At 28.7% G+C, this 16,143-nt stretch overlaps 2 long non-coding RNA genes across 2 annotated transcripts; one reads left to right on the top strand and one right to left on the bottom strand.

Annotated features, from left to right (window-relative positions):
* Positions 1 to 975: 975 nt before the first annotated feature.
* LOC135953662 (uncharacterized) lies at positions 976 to 1,328 on the bottom strand. The gene is made up of 2 exons (XR_010576227.1): positions 1,198 to 1,328; positions 976 to 1,133 (listed from the first exon to the last, which is right to left on the bottom strand). It is a non-coding gene; the product is annotated as an uncharacterized LOC135953662 (long non-coding RNA).
* A 10,274-nt stretch (positions 1,329 to 11,602) lies between these two features.
* On the top strand, positions 11,603 to 12,035 carry LOC135953278 (uncharacterized). The gene is made up of 2 exons (XR_010576202.1): positions 11,603 to 11,718; positions 11,791 to 12,035. It is a non-coding gene; the product is annotated as an uncharacterized LOC135953278 (long non-coding RNA).
* Positions 12,036 to 16,143: the final 4,108 nt, after the last annotated feature.

The raw sequence follows: 16,143 nt of genomic DNA, 5'->3' as shown, positions 1-16,143 counted from the left end.
AACTATTTTGGTTCATGTAAAACTTGTTTATGTCCAATTTTATCACGATATGAATTATTATAAGGCAATTATGAATGAAAATCATGGACCAATCAAACAGAGAGAATTTGTGGAAAATTTCAGACAGCTAACTCCTTTCGTTTGGGTCCTATCGTGATTTTAAAATACAGACAGACGGACGGATATAACTAGATCTTATGAGGACCCAGAATATATATGCTTTTTGCTTCTACCACCAATATTTCGATGTGTTATAAACGGAATGACAAAATCAATATATGCCCCGTCATAAAAAAGCGATTCTAATCCAGTGTACAGTGTGACGTATACGTAATATTCAAAAAATCTATGATAATTTAAAACACGTATACGTTCATATATTTATTTGTTATCTGCAATTTTTTTTGTTGTTATTGAATGTTTCATTAATAGAACATTTCCATCCTGTTTTTCTTAAGAAATATATGTATTTGAACAGAAGCACTGAAATAAATTTCTGACGGTGCACAGTGGAAAATTTTGGTCATTTTCGGATCAAAAATCTGTAACTTTTGAATGGATGAAGATTTTTGAAAGATTTTTTGTTGAATTGGTGGGACTTTAAGCTTTAATAAGTATTTTTCGTCATAAAAATCGAATTATTAAAAAAAAGTTACGAACGGTTAAAAATACATTTTTGATTTTTTTTGAGATTTTGTATAAAAGTAATTGTACTACAGTACCTCTAACTCATATATTTTTAGAGCGATTTCAAAATTTGCTAATTTATCTATGTACATATATTAACTATTTGTTTAAAATGGTAATAAGGACCATGTACAAATAGACGGAAGGACCGTATAAAAATATTTATATTCATTAAAAAATAATTATCAGCGCCCATCTTTTAATTAAGCGACATTCTTGACCTGTTTTACCGCAACATGCGTCGTGTCTAAATATTTATGAATTCTTATATTTTAAAATTCTTAATAATAATTTTTAAATATTTTGTAATTTCTACATTTTATTTCAATAATTTGTGTAAAATTCCAAATGTTTCAATTCATTGTTATTACTATTAGTCCATCATCCAACCATTTGGGTCAATGTACATACATCTGACCAGAATTTTGGATGCCATTCAATATATTCTGAAAAAACATTTATGAATTGAAATAAAATAATTAAATTAAACTCAAAAAGATTTACACTTACACCATCTGGAGCTCCCAAAACACCGGCAGCAATACCTGCAACCACAAGGAATAATTGTAATAGTTTCATATTTGTTTAATTAAATTCGTAAAACTTTTTCCGCTATAAACTTTATTGGAATTGATTTGAATACTGTGCCTTCTAATAGTTTTTCATATCTTTTATATACAAGTCAGTCATGTAGGGTGACATCACATTAGATATTATTAGTTTGTGTAAGGTTTGTAACTCAATTGGTCATTATCCAAATAAGGAAGTGAATATATCCAAGTTATTAAGCCTCTTTATTGTAGAAGGGACTGCAATAAGGATCTTATAAAGAATCCTTGGAAATGCAACTGAAAATATTATACGGTAAAATTTCGGTTTTGTCTTTTGCAATAATTTAACGCCAAGGGCTCGATATGGTCAGGATTGCTTGTAAATAGTAGGGAAATATCAACATGATTCATAATATAATAGGTGAATAATTTGTATTATTATAATGTGAGTTTGACCACAAATGTTTTGAAATTCCAGTTGGTTTTATAGAAACTCTAAAACTATATAAATTACTAATGTTTTTTTTTACTTCCTTTAATATGAGTTGTTTAAAATCCTAGATATGACTAATATGATTTAAAGAGCAAATTTTTCGAATTTGTTTAACGTACTTTTAAACTGAAGTTTTTAAAATTATTTGAAAAACTTTTACTGTTTGTGACTTAATATTATTTCATATCTGAACCTTTATTTAGTCCCCATCCATACTGTGAAACATTTGCTGCAAAACATTTGAGTTGGTTGATGAAAGGGGAAGGAGGAATGAAAAGGGTACTCTGCTTCATGTACATGAAGTTTTTGTTGAGTATTTCATCCACATTTATTCGTTCGTATTCGTTCCTTACAGAAATGTAAAAAAAAAATCACTTCACAACTTTTGAAAACTCGCAGATATTGGATAGGTATTAAAACTGTCAGATATACTGTCTGCATTCTTAAATCAAGTAAACTTCAAACCAGCAACAAGTATATTTTGATTTTGTAAATAATAATTTTCCGATATACAGCACTACATGAGAAAAAAAGAGGGATATAAATCTGTAACTTCCAATTTAAACATAAATTCTCAGCGAGTTGTTAGGTTTTCCCTAATTAAATTGCCACGTAAAAAAGATAATGTAGACATGTTATATATCAATGGATAGAAGATTTTGTCTACTTTCCAATAATCTATATAACTTTTGAAAATTAACAAATTCATGGAATACTTTTTTGAAAAATATGACAAAAAAGCTTTTTAATGAGTTTTGGAATAGATACACATTTTTCAAATTGAAATAAAAGTTTTAGTTATGAATATTTTGTAATGAAATTTTACACTTATATAGACTTTTTTATTAAAAATGAAAAAATAAAAACTAATTCTGAAATTTGTAATCAGGAATCCCGCAATTCCCAAAAAAGTATTGAAAAATTCCAAAAATGGAATTTTTTCGTTTTTTGGCCATATTATCCATACTAGGGGCGGGGTTATCGGAACCCTTTACAAAATGATTAAGAACATATTGGGCCATTTAAAATAGATTATTATAATTTGATATCGACTATGCGATTTGAGAATTTTTGCTCTAAAGTGGAATTTTATATAAAAAATAGGCATTTTTTGAATGGACCTGGTCCCCGCGGTATCAAAAATTATATTTTTTTTTCATTTTAAATATTTGATGTAAAGTTAGCTTTTCAAAAAGTACAAATTCATTATACATCCTCTTAAAAATTTGTTAGATAACTTAAAAAGAATAAATGTACTTTTTTCCCCAAAAAAATAGCGAAAAATCGCTTTTTTTAAATTCAAATGCATATAACTTTGGACTCAGCCATGCTTTTTAACTTTTTTATTATATATGTACATCTGTTGTTAATCCTATAAAAAAGTTTAGAAAATGTTGAAAATTTACTTTTCAAATGCGAATATCTATTAAGCTATAAAAGATAATTGATAGCTACGACGAGGTTTTATGTAGTGCTCGATGAGGAGATTCTATATATGTAAGTTTTTTGAAATCGGAACACAAACGAAGAAATAGGATCATTTATCATACTTTTTCGCATCTTATCAAAAATTGTTTTTTGGTATTTTTATAATATTTTGGGTTGAAATCTTCTAGAAACAAGTCAGCAAAATGTTTTAATTTTTTTTTACTAAATAAATGGGTTCTAAAAGAATCTGTTCTTAACAAAACGTACAACACTAGTATAAAACGAAAAAAAAAATTATTTATTTTCAATGTGTAATTTGTTTACATATTAGATCAGGATTAAAAACATTAATTGAAAATATTATCGTTAAAAAAAAACGCATAAAAAACATACTTTTTAATTTTGTTTTTAACAAAACGTACTTTTTATACCCTACACCACCATAGTGGGGAGGGTATTATGCGTTTCTGCAGATGTTTGTAACGCCCAAAAATATTAGTCTAACACCCACCTTAAAGTATACCGATCGACATGTCACCAAATTATGTTATGATCGGTCCATAATTAGTCAAAGCTCCCATATAGGCCCACTTCCGAAAATCAGTCACGAATAAAAATTATTGATATTTTAAAAGAAAAATGTTTTTGCAGATTTACTTAGTGTAGGGTATTATATGGGTATTATACTTTCTTACTTGTTTTTCTTTATTTTTTAACAAAATGTTCTTTTTCCGATATTAAAATGGTTTTATATCAAACATCCTTAACATTTAATGTGGTGACTTATGGCAGTTAGATGTATCTATTGATAAGTAAGAAACTTGTTACCATTTCCAGGATCATGCAGTTTTTTAAGGGGACGAAATAAATAAAACTCATTTTCCCAAAAATTTGATATGTGCGAAAAAGTACCTTTTGTTCTGCGGCTCCTCAATTAGCTTTTAACTATGTGAGAGAAAAAAATCCGAAATGTTCAAATTTCTGATAACTACACACAAAAAATTATATTATCTGAACGCATCGTTTAGAAATAGCCAAACTGAATGCTACTAGTCGCATTTACTACACCCCTTTAAAGTCGCCTTCAAATATCCAAGATCTGAACGCTTATTTGGTGTTTACTACGCGACGTTCAGCTCGTAATAGACCAAGCAAACGTTTTTCTGAACGTAACATATTAAAACCCAATCCTTTCTACTAGCGACCTGAACGTTTTGTTCAGATTTTTAGAATCAACTAAATAATTCTTCGCTGAACACTCATTTAGCAAAACTGAATGCAAAATTCAGTAAAGTTCTTCATAGAAACCGTAAAACGTGCCGTTCAGCATAGTGGAATAGTAAAAAAACTAAACGCATCGTTCAATAAATCTGAACGGGACATGTTAAAAATATTTTTGGCAAATTTTTTTAAAACGGCTACAGAAATAACGGGATTCTAATAGAAAAACTACAAATATTAACTTTGACCAAATCTTATTTGTGTGTTGATTTTTGAAGTCAGTGGTTCATATTTTATATACTGACATCCATACATTAACATTAAGCTTTGTTAGAGCAACTCAATTTCTATTGCCGGAGTTACAAGGTAAGTTGTATATACATATTGGACATATTATTTAATTAATATAATTGTTTATTATAGAAGCGGGAATCCAGTATAACATCTACATCTATTAAACAAATTGGACCCCGAGCAGATATTCGTGATAAGCTTTTTAAGAACTGGAACAAGACAGTGTGTATTTGAAAAACGTGAGTTTATGGTAATTAATTTTTTTCATTATTTATTTTTAAGTTTATGTTTTTGAATTTAGTACAAATATGTATAATCCTGGAAAACGCCTTCTACAAGCACCATCTAATTTTAAGGTAATTGTCGATGACATATGCAGTAATTTCCTCAAGAAGAGCAGGTTTCGGTGAGTTTATAGAAATAGTTGTTTATGTAAACATTTATGTATGAATAATGCTTGTAAAATATATTGAATAAATTTTGTTAATATTAAAAAAATCTTTTATTTAATTCTCTGAACGCAGCTGGTAAAATAATAAGCTTACGTTCAGTAATGAAGAAATTGAACGCATCTAATATAAAACTAAACTTTCATTCAGTATTGCGAAAATTAAACGAATATAGTTAAAACCTGAACGCCCGTTTACTTTTGCTCAAGCTGAACTCTATATAGTAAAAAGCTGAATGCACGTTCAACGTAAAGCTGAAAGTTTTATTCGGTTTTCTACTATAGTCATAATGGGTGCAAAAAACCTAAGAAATATTCAGAAAAACTAAACGTTTGCTCAGTTTTTTACTATTTAATTTTTTCTGTGTAGATATTAAAAGAAATTCATAGTTTTTGCAAAAATTTACACGATAATTGGGAAAAGTGCCATCAATTAATACAAAAATGTGCAATTAAGGTTAAATTTCAAGTATTTTTCTTTTTTAAATTTGGCCGTCCTCGGACACCTCAACTTTGTGTTATGTACAATAAGTGCACTTAAATGTATGGAAATATGAAGCGATTAATTCATAGAAGCCGTAGTTTTAAAGTATTATATTTTTTTTATTGATGAGTTATTATAAGCAATAATAACACAGCATTTTAGAAAATAAAGTAAAACATTTTTTAACCCGTTAAGCTCATTATTGTTTTTTGGAAAAAAGACCTTTGTTCACAATTTATACTGTAAGTTTGGAATGCAAAGCGATAAATTAATGAATGAAATTGGAAATTAAAGCATACTTAATGTGCTATTAAAAAAAATCAAATTATGAAATTATTGTATGTATTTATATTAGTATAAATTCAATTTAAAATCCAATTTTTGTTTTACACAAAATTGTATAAATTTACAAATTTTTTCAAAAAAGTCACAAAAGAGAATATTGTAGTTTTTTAGTAATGAATAATCATAAATACAGAAAAACACAACTTTAAAAAAATGGAAGAAAAAATGTTTTTAACATGTTTTGTTTCAGCATATGTTTTGTAGCAACAGGAGTTCTTTCACTATAACTTAAATAAGCAAAAAACCTCAATAAATCCGCACAATATTTTATTTTGGATATATAAGCTGAAATGTAATATTTTAAGAATATTTGATGAAATATACCCAATCTCGCCCTAAACTTTTTTAAACTCAATCTATATATGGAAAAAACCCCAATAATGGAACACTTTAAAAAAAAACATAAAAAATATTTACAAAACATTTATCTAAACAAAAAATATTTATTTATGTACTCAAATACCTGAAGTTGATGGCTCCATTTTAATATTTCTATTTTTAACAGACTTAATATAAAATATACGCTCTCGAAGTATCACAATTTTCAATTTTAACCACAGCTCGCAAAATTTGTAAAAACATTTCAACCCTCTGTGCGCTGCAACCAGGGCTACTAGATGAATTTGGAAAAAAAATCGTCAATATCCCGGCAGTGCCGAATCTTAAATATCCTCCACCTAAATATGATGAGAACTATATAAATTACATTGGTATAAACACTTTAGTATCCATATTCAATGTTTGTTATTATACCCTCCACCACCACAAATGGTGATTGAGGGTTTATATAAGTTTTTCATTCCGTGTGTAACATTGAGAAATAGTCATCTGAGACCCAACAAAGTATATATTTTTCATTGATCCTTATGAAATTCTAAGTCGATTGAGTCGATTGTAAAACACGCTCACGTCCAACGTACACAAACAAACTTAGTAAACTTTCCAAATAATTTTTTTATTATTGTCCTATTGAAAATGTATTGAAAATCAGCAAAATCGGTATAGTAGGACTAGAGATGATAAACGGGGAATCCCGTTCCCGAAAATCCCGGGGAAATTATCATTTTTAGGTGCATTTTTCAAGCATTTTGACATTCTACATACCCGAATATTGCAAAGTGATGTTCAGCAAAGTTGTTAAGCTCAACTTCTTCTACAATATAGTTAATGGTATTTTTGGTTTTCCTTGAGTGGGCCTCTAGAAAATCAATTCTTCACCTTTTCTTGTAAGATGTCTAACAAAACTGAATTTAAATCCTCTTCAAATGAAACTGATTTTATCTCAGATGGGGAGCTCGAACAAAATGAAAATATTTCGCTTGCTAAAGGCTGAAAGATAAGGTACTATTTTTGACCAGAATGTACATTAGAGTTCGTTTGTGACCAGGCCACTTCATTTGTTTTTCGGGAATCATATTTTTTTTCTGAAGGTTTTTGGATAATTTTCACTCCTTGTGGTGGTTCAACGCATCTAAAGACGCAGATTTTGAGCTTAAAATGCCTTTTCATCGTGCATGTTTAAAAAAACTAAAAATTTTTATTTTTTTTATAAGATGTGTGGGTTTTTGGAACAATTTTTAAGGATTCGAAAAACATCAATTGTATTAATTTTTGATGCAGAATCGACTGGTGAAATCATATTTGCAATATAATGAACTGTTTGCTCTACAGAAAAATGTGCTCAAAATGCGCGTCTTTAAGTGAGTTGAACCACCACAAGGAGTGAAAATTTTCCAAAAAAAAAATGGACGCCATTATTTTTATTTACGCAAAAACATTCAGAAAAATTATGACCCGCAAATCAAATTTTTGAAATTAACTTTAAAGTACATACTTTATTGTTATTTCTTGTTACATAATGTACTTATTTTATGCTTTTTAGTGCCTAATAAAAATTAATTGCTAAATAAAAAAATTACTTTCAATTGTAAAGACATAATTGTGTACGTTTATTTCTTATTTTCGAAAAATCTAAAATCCCGAAACCCCGGGATTTTCAAAAACCAGTCCCGATTAGCATCTCTAAGTAGGACCAAAGTTATGAACCAAAATGTTCATGTGAAAATGATAATTTTCACATACTTTTTGTTATTTGTTTAAATATATTGCAGATAATACCATAAAATTTGACACTCGTTATTTTTATGATAAAAGGACTAAGTCTGTTGAAAATTATAGGAATCGGTCTATGATTTCTCCTAGTTTCCATACAAAGTTCTTCAGAATTGTAGTATATCTATTCAAAACTTGACGAAAATAAGTTTCGTGCTAATAATCGCAAGACAAAATTTTTCGTGGATCGGACCATATTTGAATATAGCCCTCATATAAAGTTCACATTCGAAAAGCACTTAAACACGCATAATATCTTATAAATATCGCTATTAAGTTGAAGTTCGACACAAATAATGCTCCGAATTCTATCAAGACCGGCTGATAATTGTTTATAGCTCTCATAAAAGGACCAATATCAAACCTAAATTTTACACAGATCCGTAATTTGTATTTAAAAATTATACTACTGGATTTTGTGAATATCGGTCCATATTTGACCATAGCTGCCATATAAGGTCCACTTGCGATAATAACTATAATACCCATAAAACTATAGTAAAGATGAAATTCATAATAAGAATGATAATAGGTCATAGCTCCCATATAAGTTCCACTACCCAATATTTTGAAATTTTTTAAAATATATTTGTATACCCTTCACCTTCGTAACAAGGGTATATATAGTTTGTTATTCCACAATATAATTTTCCGACCCTATGAGTCGATTAAGCCATGTCCGTCTGTCTGTCCGTCTGTCTGTTGAAATCAACTTTTCGAAGCCCCCAAAAAACTTACATACACGATTCATACATCAATATCTCTGGAATTCTTCCGGCTCGGTTGCTATCGAGAAAATCGGTCCACAAATGGCTGAGATATAAGGAAAAAACCAGGACAACCTCGATTTTAGACATACATATTTCTGGATTAATAAGTCATTAATATAGACAATATGGATACCTAATGATAGATATTTCAAAGACCTTTGCAACGACGCACAGTGGCTCATTATCGTTTTTCATCGGCCAAAACTCTGTAACTTTTGAACCGATAGAGATATTTTAGAAATTTTTCTTTTGATGTACAGATAACTTCTTGAATTTCATTAAAATCGGTTCAGCATTTGTTGGGCAATTTAAGGTTAAAGTTGAACTTTTAATTTTTGTATAGCATTTAGTATGAAAATGGAAATTTTTTGTTTTTTGAATCAGCTATACTTATTAAAAAAGTTATCAGCAGATAAAAACCGCCAAGCTCGACCATATAATACAATATGACTAATTATGGACCTATCGCCATGAAATTAGGTCGTGTGATTTATGTCTATATGGAAGTTATTTCTGTTGAATTTTGTGTTTATACCAACATTTTTAAGAGATTTATGCTCGTTAAAGTGATTTTTGGAAGCGGGCCTTATATTGGAGCTATGACTAATTATGGACCGATCATCATAAAATTAGGTGACATTAATTCAGTTTATATAAAACTTATTTGGAGCAAAATTTTGTGTAGATACATATACAAATTTACCATTTACGACCGATAAAGCACAATTTCGGGAGAACATTTGTATGGGTGCTAGGTGAAATAATGGACCGATTTTAGTCATTTTCAATAGGCTTCGTTCTCGAGCAAAAAAAAAATTATGTACCAAATTTTATCGCAATATCTTTAAAATTGCGACTTGTACTTTGCGCCAGTCATATGAACAGATAAAATAAAAATAGAAAAACATTTGGGAGTAATGTCATTTAAATGAAAAAAGTGTTCAACAAACAGGTCAAAACTGGTCAATAAGTATATATGGGCTTAAAGAGGACACTTTGGCCTTTCTCCTGGTAGTATAATTTGTTTAACCCCTTTTGACCCTAAGCTCTTTTATTCCACTGAAATTCAAATTTGACTAAAATATAACTAGTACCTGAGAAAAAAAATAATAACACATCAGGTATAAACGGTACAGTGACAAATCATACCAGTTCTTAAAGACTATTATCCTACCAACATAGCAATAAAAAATCATCCAATTATCGATAATAGTTTGCGAGTAATGATAATTTACTTCTGATCAAATTTACAAAAATCACATTTTTATAAAATGACATAAAATATTTGACTTTAACATCATGCCACGCCCACAATTGACAATAGTTTTATATAATTTTTTGGCTACCTTAGTTTCAATGTGTTTACTATTGAATGGCATTAAATCGGAGTTAACAAAAAGTTGGACGTTTGGTCGATGAAATTGAGATGTGAGCCAAATCATAACTTTTGAAACAAATGAGATCATCAAAAAATTTAAAAGGCATGATAGATAATTGATCAGCCTATGAAATGAGTGTTTGAAAATGGTTCTACGCCTTTCAGGTGTCTACTTATGGGTTAGCAAAGTTGAAATTTGTGGAAAAATCAATTTTATGGGAAGTAAAATAAAGGCCCTAATTTTGTAAATCACGTCACCAAAGTGATATTTATATGGAAAGCAAAAACAAAATTTCAAAAATTTTAAAAATTTGTTTTTGTTTTATATACAAAATTTTCAAATTATGAAAGTGGGACCAGGGCAGCGAGCGGGTTTATTAGAGGTGTGGGCTGAAAGAATGGCAGAGCTGCTACTTCTACAAATGTATTTAACTTTAATCAGACTTTTTATGTCTTTTAATTTATTTATTTATTTAATACGAAAATCTTTTTCTTTATTTTGTTTTGTTTTGACATTTTTGTTTGGACAGCTGATTTTGATACAGAAATAATCGATAAAAATTAGAGATGACAGTCATTCGTTCGTAATTCATAAGGTAATTCAAACTGAATTACGTACGAACAAGGTAATTCGCACTTGAAATTTTGTATGGCGAATCATGTAATTCAGTTCGTAATTGGGGGTTGAATGACGAATGAGAGCGTGAATGACGAATAATGCCGTCGTGTGAACATGGTATAAAAGAGGTTTATTCAATATTTTTTAGGGACACATGAAATTATGATTTTTGCAACCTCACTTGTTCTACGGGCGCCACTGTGCGACGTATATTAGACCATAGTAAGGTCTTAATCGGGAAATTTTTTTTTAATCCAATTTTTTTTCACCAAAAGTTTTTTTTTCGATAAATATTAAAAAAACCAAAAAAAATGTTTAATTAAAAAAAATTTTAAAAATCAATTCGAAATTTTTTTTTCCAAAAAATTAGAAAAACAAAATATATTTTGTTTACCTAAAAATGTTTAAAAATTTTATTTTGAAGTATAATTTGGTGAGGTTTCTTACGTTTTTATACCCTGTTTCTTCATATATATAGTACTCTTACTTGTTTTTTCTACAATTTAAATAAAAATATTGACTGTATTTTTAAATTTCCAAAATTATTACAGTAGTATATTGAAATCGGATTTTAGAAGATACACCACTGTGCACCGTGAAATAATAAAAAAACTAAAGTATTTGAGCTTTACAAATAACAGCTGGAACATAGAATACCATTTAATTTTGTGTAGGATACTACATAAATATAACCATAATAACCAACTATAAATATAACCATTTGAAATATATGTATAAAAACACTTGCAAGCTATTGTATTCAATAGTATTTCAATAAACATAATAGTGGAACAAAGTAATTAAATTTTCAATAAAAATATGAAACTATTTCAATTATTGTTTGTAGTTTGTTGCATTGTTGCTGCTGTAATGGGTGCTCCACGAGATGTAAGTTCAAATTTGTTCAAGTTTTTTTTTCTTTCTTTTTTTTTTGCAAATAATAATAATAAATTATTTCAGAATGGAATTGGTAATAGCGGTGCTCAAAATATTTGTGTGAAATGTATAGAAGATGCCAAGAAGCTTGAAAGTGTAAGGCATCTTTTATTTTAATTAAAATTTATATTTAAAGTTAAACTAATGTCTATCATTAAATATGAATTAAAGCCACTAAAAATTTGTAACATAAAAGTACCGAAAACAAACTGTACCAAAATTAATTGAATTGAATTATTGAAAATAAATATCATTTAGTTACATAATAACATACGTGAGTAGTTATTTCAACGTATGTCAATTGATTAGATAATAAATAGATTACAAATTGTAACTGGACGAAAGGAGTAAACGGTAGAGAAACTGCTGGGTCGATATTATAAAATATTCCAAAATTATTTTTCCCTAATCTATATATATATATAAAAGAGTATCTAACGTTACTGACTGACTGACTGATTCATCATCGCACAGCCCAAACGACTGAAGCTAGAATCATTAAATTTTAACTGTGGGTTCCTCCCTCCCCAAAACGATCCACAAGAAGGGATTTTTGGAAATTCGAACGTTTAGGGGGTAAAAAGGGTAAAAACGGGTAAATTCGGTAACCTTATATCTTCAAAACTAAGAAAGATTAAAAAAAACTTAAAATTGCATGTTACTCTATTTAAAAAATAAGCTGACAGGTGTTTCGTACTTTTTTCGAAATTCGACCCTTTTAGGGGAGAAAACAGGTAAAAACTGTATTTTGGTACTTTCTTGGCACTCTATGTATCTTTTAAACCAATAAACATAGAAACAAAATTTAAATCGTATTCTTTACTTATCAAAAAATAAAAAATACAAGTTTGGTACTTCTTGGAAATTCGAACCCTTAAGGAATAAAAATTGTGTTTATTTTTAGTACTTTTTCATAAAATATGTTTTTCTATAATTTGACATAGCCATACGAATATTTTACTATGAGCTCCTACCACGATACAGAAATTTATTTGAATAAAATTTTACCACCGCAATGAGGATAAAAAAGGTACCAAAAAGGGGATAAAATCGGGAAAATACATTTTATTGCTAATTATTAAGCCAATTTTGATAATTTTTTAACATTGGTTCCTCGATTCATAGAAAAATTAACTAACAGGTTGTTATTTGGAACTCGAGTACCAAGGTGTATATTGGGCCAAATCCGGGTAAACAGTTTGGTACTTTTTTTAAAACATATTTATTCTTGGGCACATTTACACAGATTTTAATCGTTTGAGACATGTCTGTAGCATTAACAATTTTTGCAAAATGGAATATTTTTAAATTTCAAAGGAGGAAAATGGAAATTTGTACTATTTTCCTAATGGTACTTTTTTAACATTTTAAATTATTTCACTTATCGACATTAAAGTTAGCTGATATGTATCTGAGTGAGGTTAGTGTTAAAAATAGGGGATTATATTTAGGTACCAAAATGTGAGAATTGAACTATAGGTATTTTTTTATTCTTTTAATGGTACTTTTTGAATTTTCTATAACAACGGACTTAGAAACATGAAATTAAGCATATATGGTCCTAAGTGAGTGAGAATTCTAGGGGTACTTTTTCTTTATTCGAATGGTACTTTTTGTAATGTCTTCACCAATGAACCTTAAAACATGGAATTAAGCTTATGTGGACCAGAGTGAGTGGAAACCCACAAGTGGGGGCTTTTTTGTACTTTTTAATGGTACTTTTTGAATTTTCTATAGTAATGGAGATAGAAATATGAAATTAGGCGTATATGGTCCCAAGTGAGTGAAAATTCAAGGGCATACTTCATGGTACGTTTTCTTTATCCTCATGGGTACTTTTTTGAATTTTATATAATAATGGACCTAGAGTTTCCAAAAAAAAAATCGAAGAATTTCAAAATTAGTGTTATAGAAACAAAATTAGTTGATAATATAGGAAATGCTATACAAATTTGAAATTCAAACTTGACGGGTTATGGTTTAGTGAATGCGAATTCAAAAGAGATAATCAATGGTACTATTTATTTATTGCAATTTTACTTTTTGAATATTTTATAATAATAAACCTAAAAAATTTAAATTAGGCACACATGATTCTGAATAAATTTGAATTCACAAAAGGTAACTTTCTTTTGCATTTTCTATAATAATGGACTCAGAAATATGAAATTAGACATTTACAATTATATTCACAAAGGGAGACTTAATACTACTATTTGTTGCTTCTAATTGGGGTGGCGAAGCGCACCCGGTCAACTAGTACCTAATAATTTAATTTTAATACTAAACTAAGCCAAAAACCAGTAACATTTTTCAAATAATCAGTCAATATATCGAGCCCTTAGCGCCAAATTAGCGTAAGCGACATTTTTAAATATTTTTTTATTGCAGAAATTAAAATTTTATGGACCGACTGATGTTTTTGCGTTCTGAGAATATCAAAATTGTTAATAACATCAAAAATATAGGGGGTAAGATTTTATCGTAAGTCAATGTTTATATTTTACAGTAAACAAATTTTATCGTAAGCGACACACAGTGGTATAGAAAACAAGTAAGAGTGCTATATTCGGCTGTGCCGAATCTTATATACCCTTCACCAAATTATACTTCAAAATTTTAAATATTTTTAGGTGAACAAAATTTAATTTTTTTTCCAGTTGTTTTTTTAATTTTTTGGAAAACATTTTTTTTCGATTATTTAATTTTTTTTTTTTGTTAAACAATTTTTTGTTTGTTTTTTCAATTTTTTTTTTTTTGAAAAAAAAAATTCGGGTTAAACATTTTTTTTTCCGATTTTGACCCATTGCAGGTCCAACTTACTTTGGTCTTATATACGTCGTTGCAAATGTCTTTGAAATATCTATCATTAGATATCCATATTGTCTATATTAATGTCTTAGTAATCCAGATATAGGTCAAAAATAGGTCAAAAATCGAGGTTGTCTTGGTTTTTTCCTCATATCTCAGCCATTTGTGGACCGATTTTGCTGATTTTAAATAGCAAAATTCTCGAAAGCATGTCCAAAAAATCCCGAAGATATCTGGGTTCTTCAGAAAATTGATTTCAACAGACAGACAGGCGGACATGGCTTAATCGACTCCGCTATCTATAAGGATCCAGAATATATATACTTAATAGGGTCGGAAATGAAAAATGTGGAAATTACAAAAGGAATGACAAACTTATATATACCCTTCTCACGAAGGTGAAGGGTATAAAAAGAGGGAAATAAATCTGTAACTTTTAAATTTGGTTTGAATGAAATTTCACATGCGCAAAGAAGAAGTGTTGTCGAGTTTAAGTTTTGAACGTTGACCTCATGTGCCCACCAGGGGCGCGACCAAGGGCCCTCTAAGTAGGACACCTCGGGTATGTTACATTTTTAAAACGATATTATTTCTTAGTTTGAGTTCCGATTTCAAAAACATTATACATGTAGTATCTTCTCATCGAGCACTACAAAAATTCGCATTTGAAAATTAAATTTTCAACATTTTTACCCACCCTACTCCAGTTTTTTGATAACATCGTATCCAAATATTGCCCGATTTTCTCCATTATTTCCATTTTCTCCTTTATTGGACTAACAACACATGCATGTGTCAAATGGAAAAAGAACTGAAAACTAAAAATTTGCATTTTTGGAATTTTTCAACACTTTTTTGATAATTGCGGGATTGCTGATAATAAATTTCAAAACTCGTTTTTATTTTTCCATTTTAAATAGAAAAATCTACACAACTGTGAAATTTCATTAAAAACTATTCATAAATAAAAATTTAATTTCAATTCGAAAAATTTTTATCTATGCAAAAATTCAATAAAAAAACATTTTTTGTCATATTTTTCTATAAAGTATTCCATGAATTTTTAATTGTCAAAAGTTATAAATATTTTTGAAAAATAGACAAATTGCTTGAACGAAATTATATTATATCGCATCATAACATTTTTTAAATATCAAAATAATCAAAAAAAACCTCCTGTAAAATTTGTGTTTTGTCGCTTACATTAAGGGCTCGATATATGGGGAATTTCATGTCAAGTGAACAAACTTTTGACATCGATGTCTTCCGATCGGCATGAAATTTGCACCAAGGTTAGTTCTACTGGATAGTAACTCAGATACAAAGTAAAAAAAAGTTTAAAAAAAGGAAAAAAATGGCTTTGCAAAGAAAATTAAAAAATTGTATTTCTTGAGTTACAAAATATTTATTTTGATAGATATCCCACTAGCATCCCACTAAGGAAACAAAATTATCTTAAAGGTATGGACGTAAGCTTTCTTTTTAGGAAAGTTAGATTTTGCAACAAAAAAAAGTCAAAAATTTTATGTTTTGAGTTACAAAATATTTATTTTGATAGTTATCCCA

This window comes from Calliphora vicina, chromosome 3 (genome assembly GCF_958450345.1).
Source record: "Calliphora vicina chromosome 3, idCalVici1.1, whole genome shotgun sequence".
Lineage (NCBI taxonomy): Eukaryota > Metazoa > Arthropoda > Insecta > Diptera > Calliphoridae > Calliphora > Calliphora vicina.
Note: the sequence above shows the minus strand (reverse complement) of the source record. Positions and strands in the feature narration are given on the sequence as shown.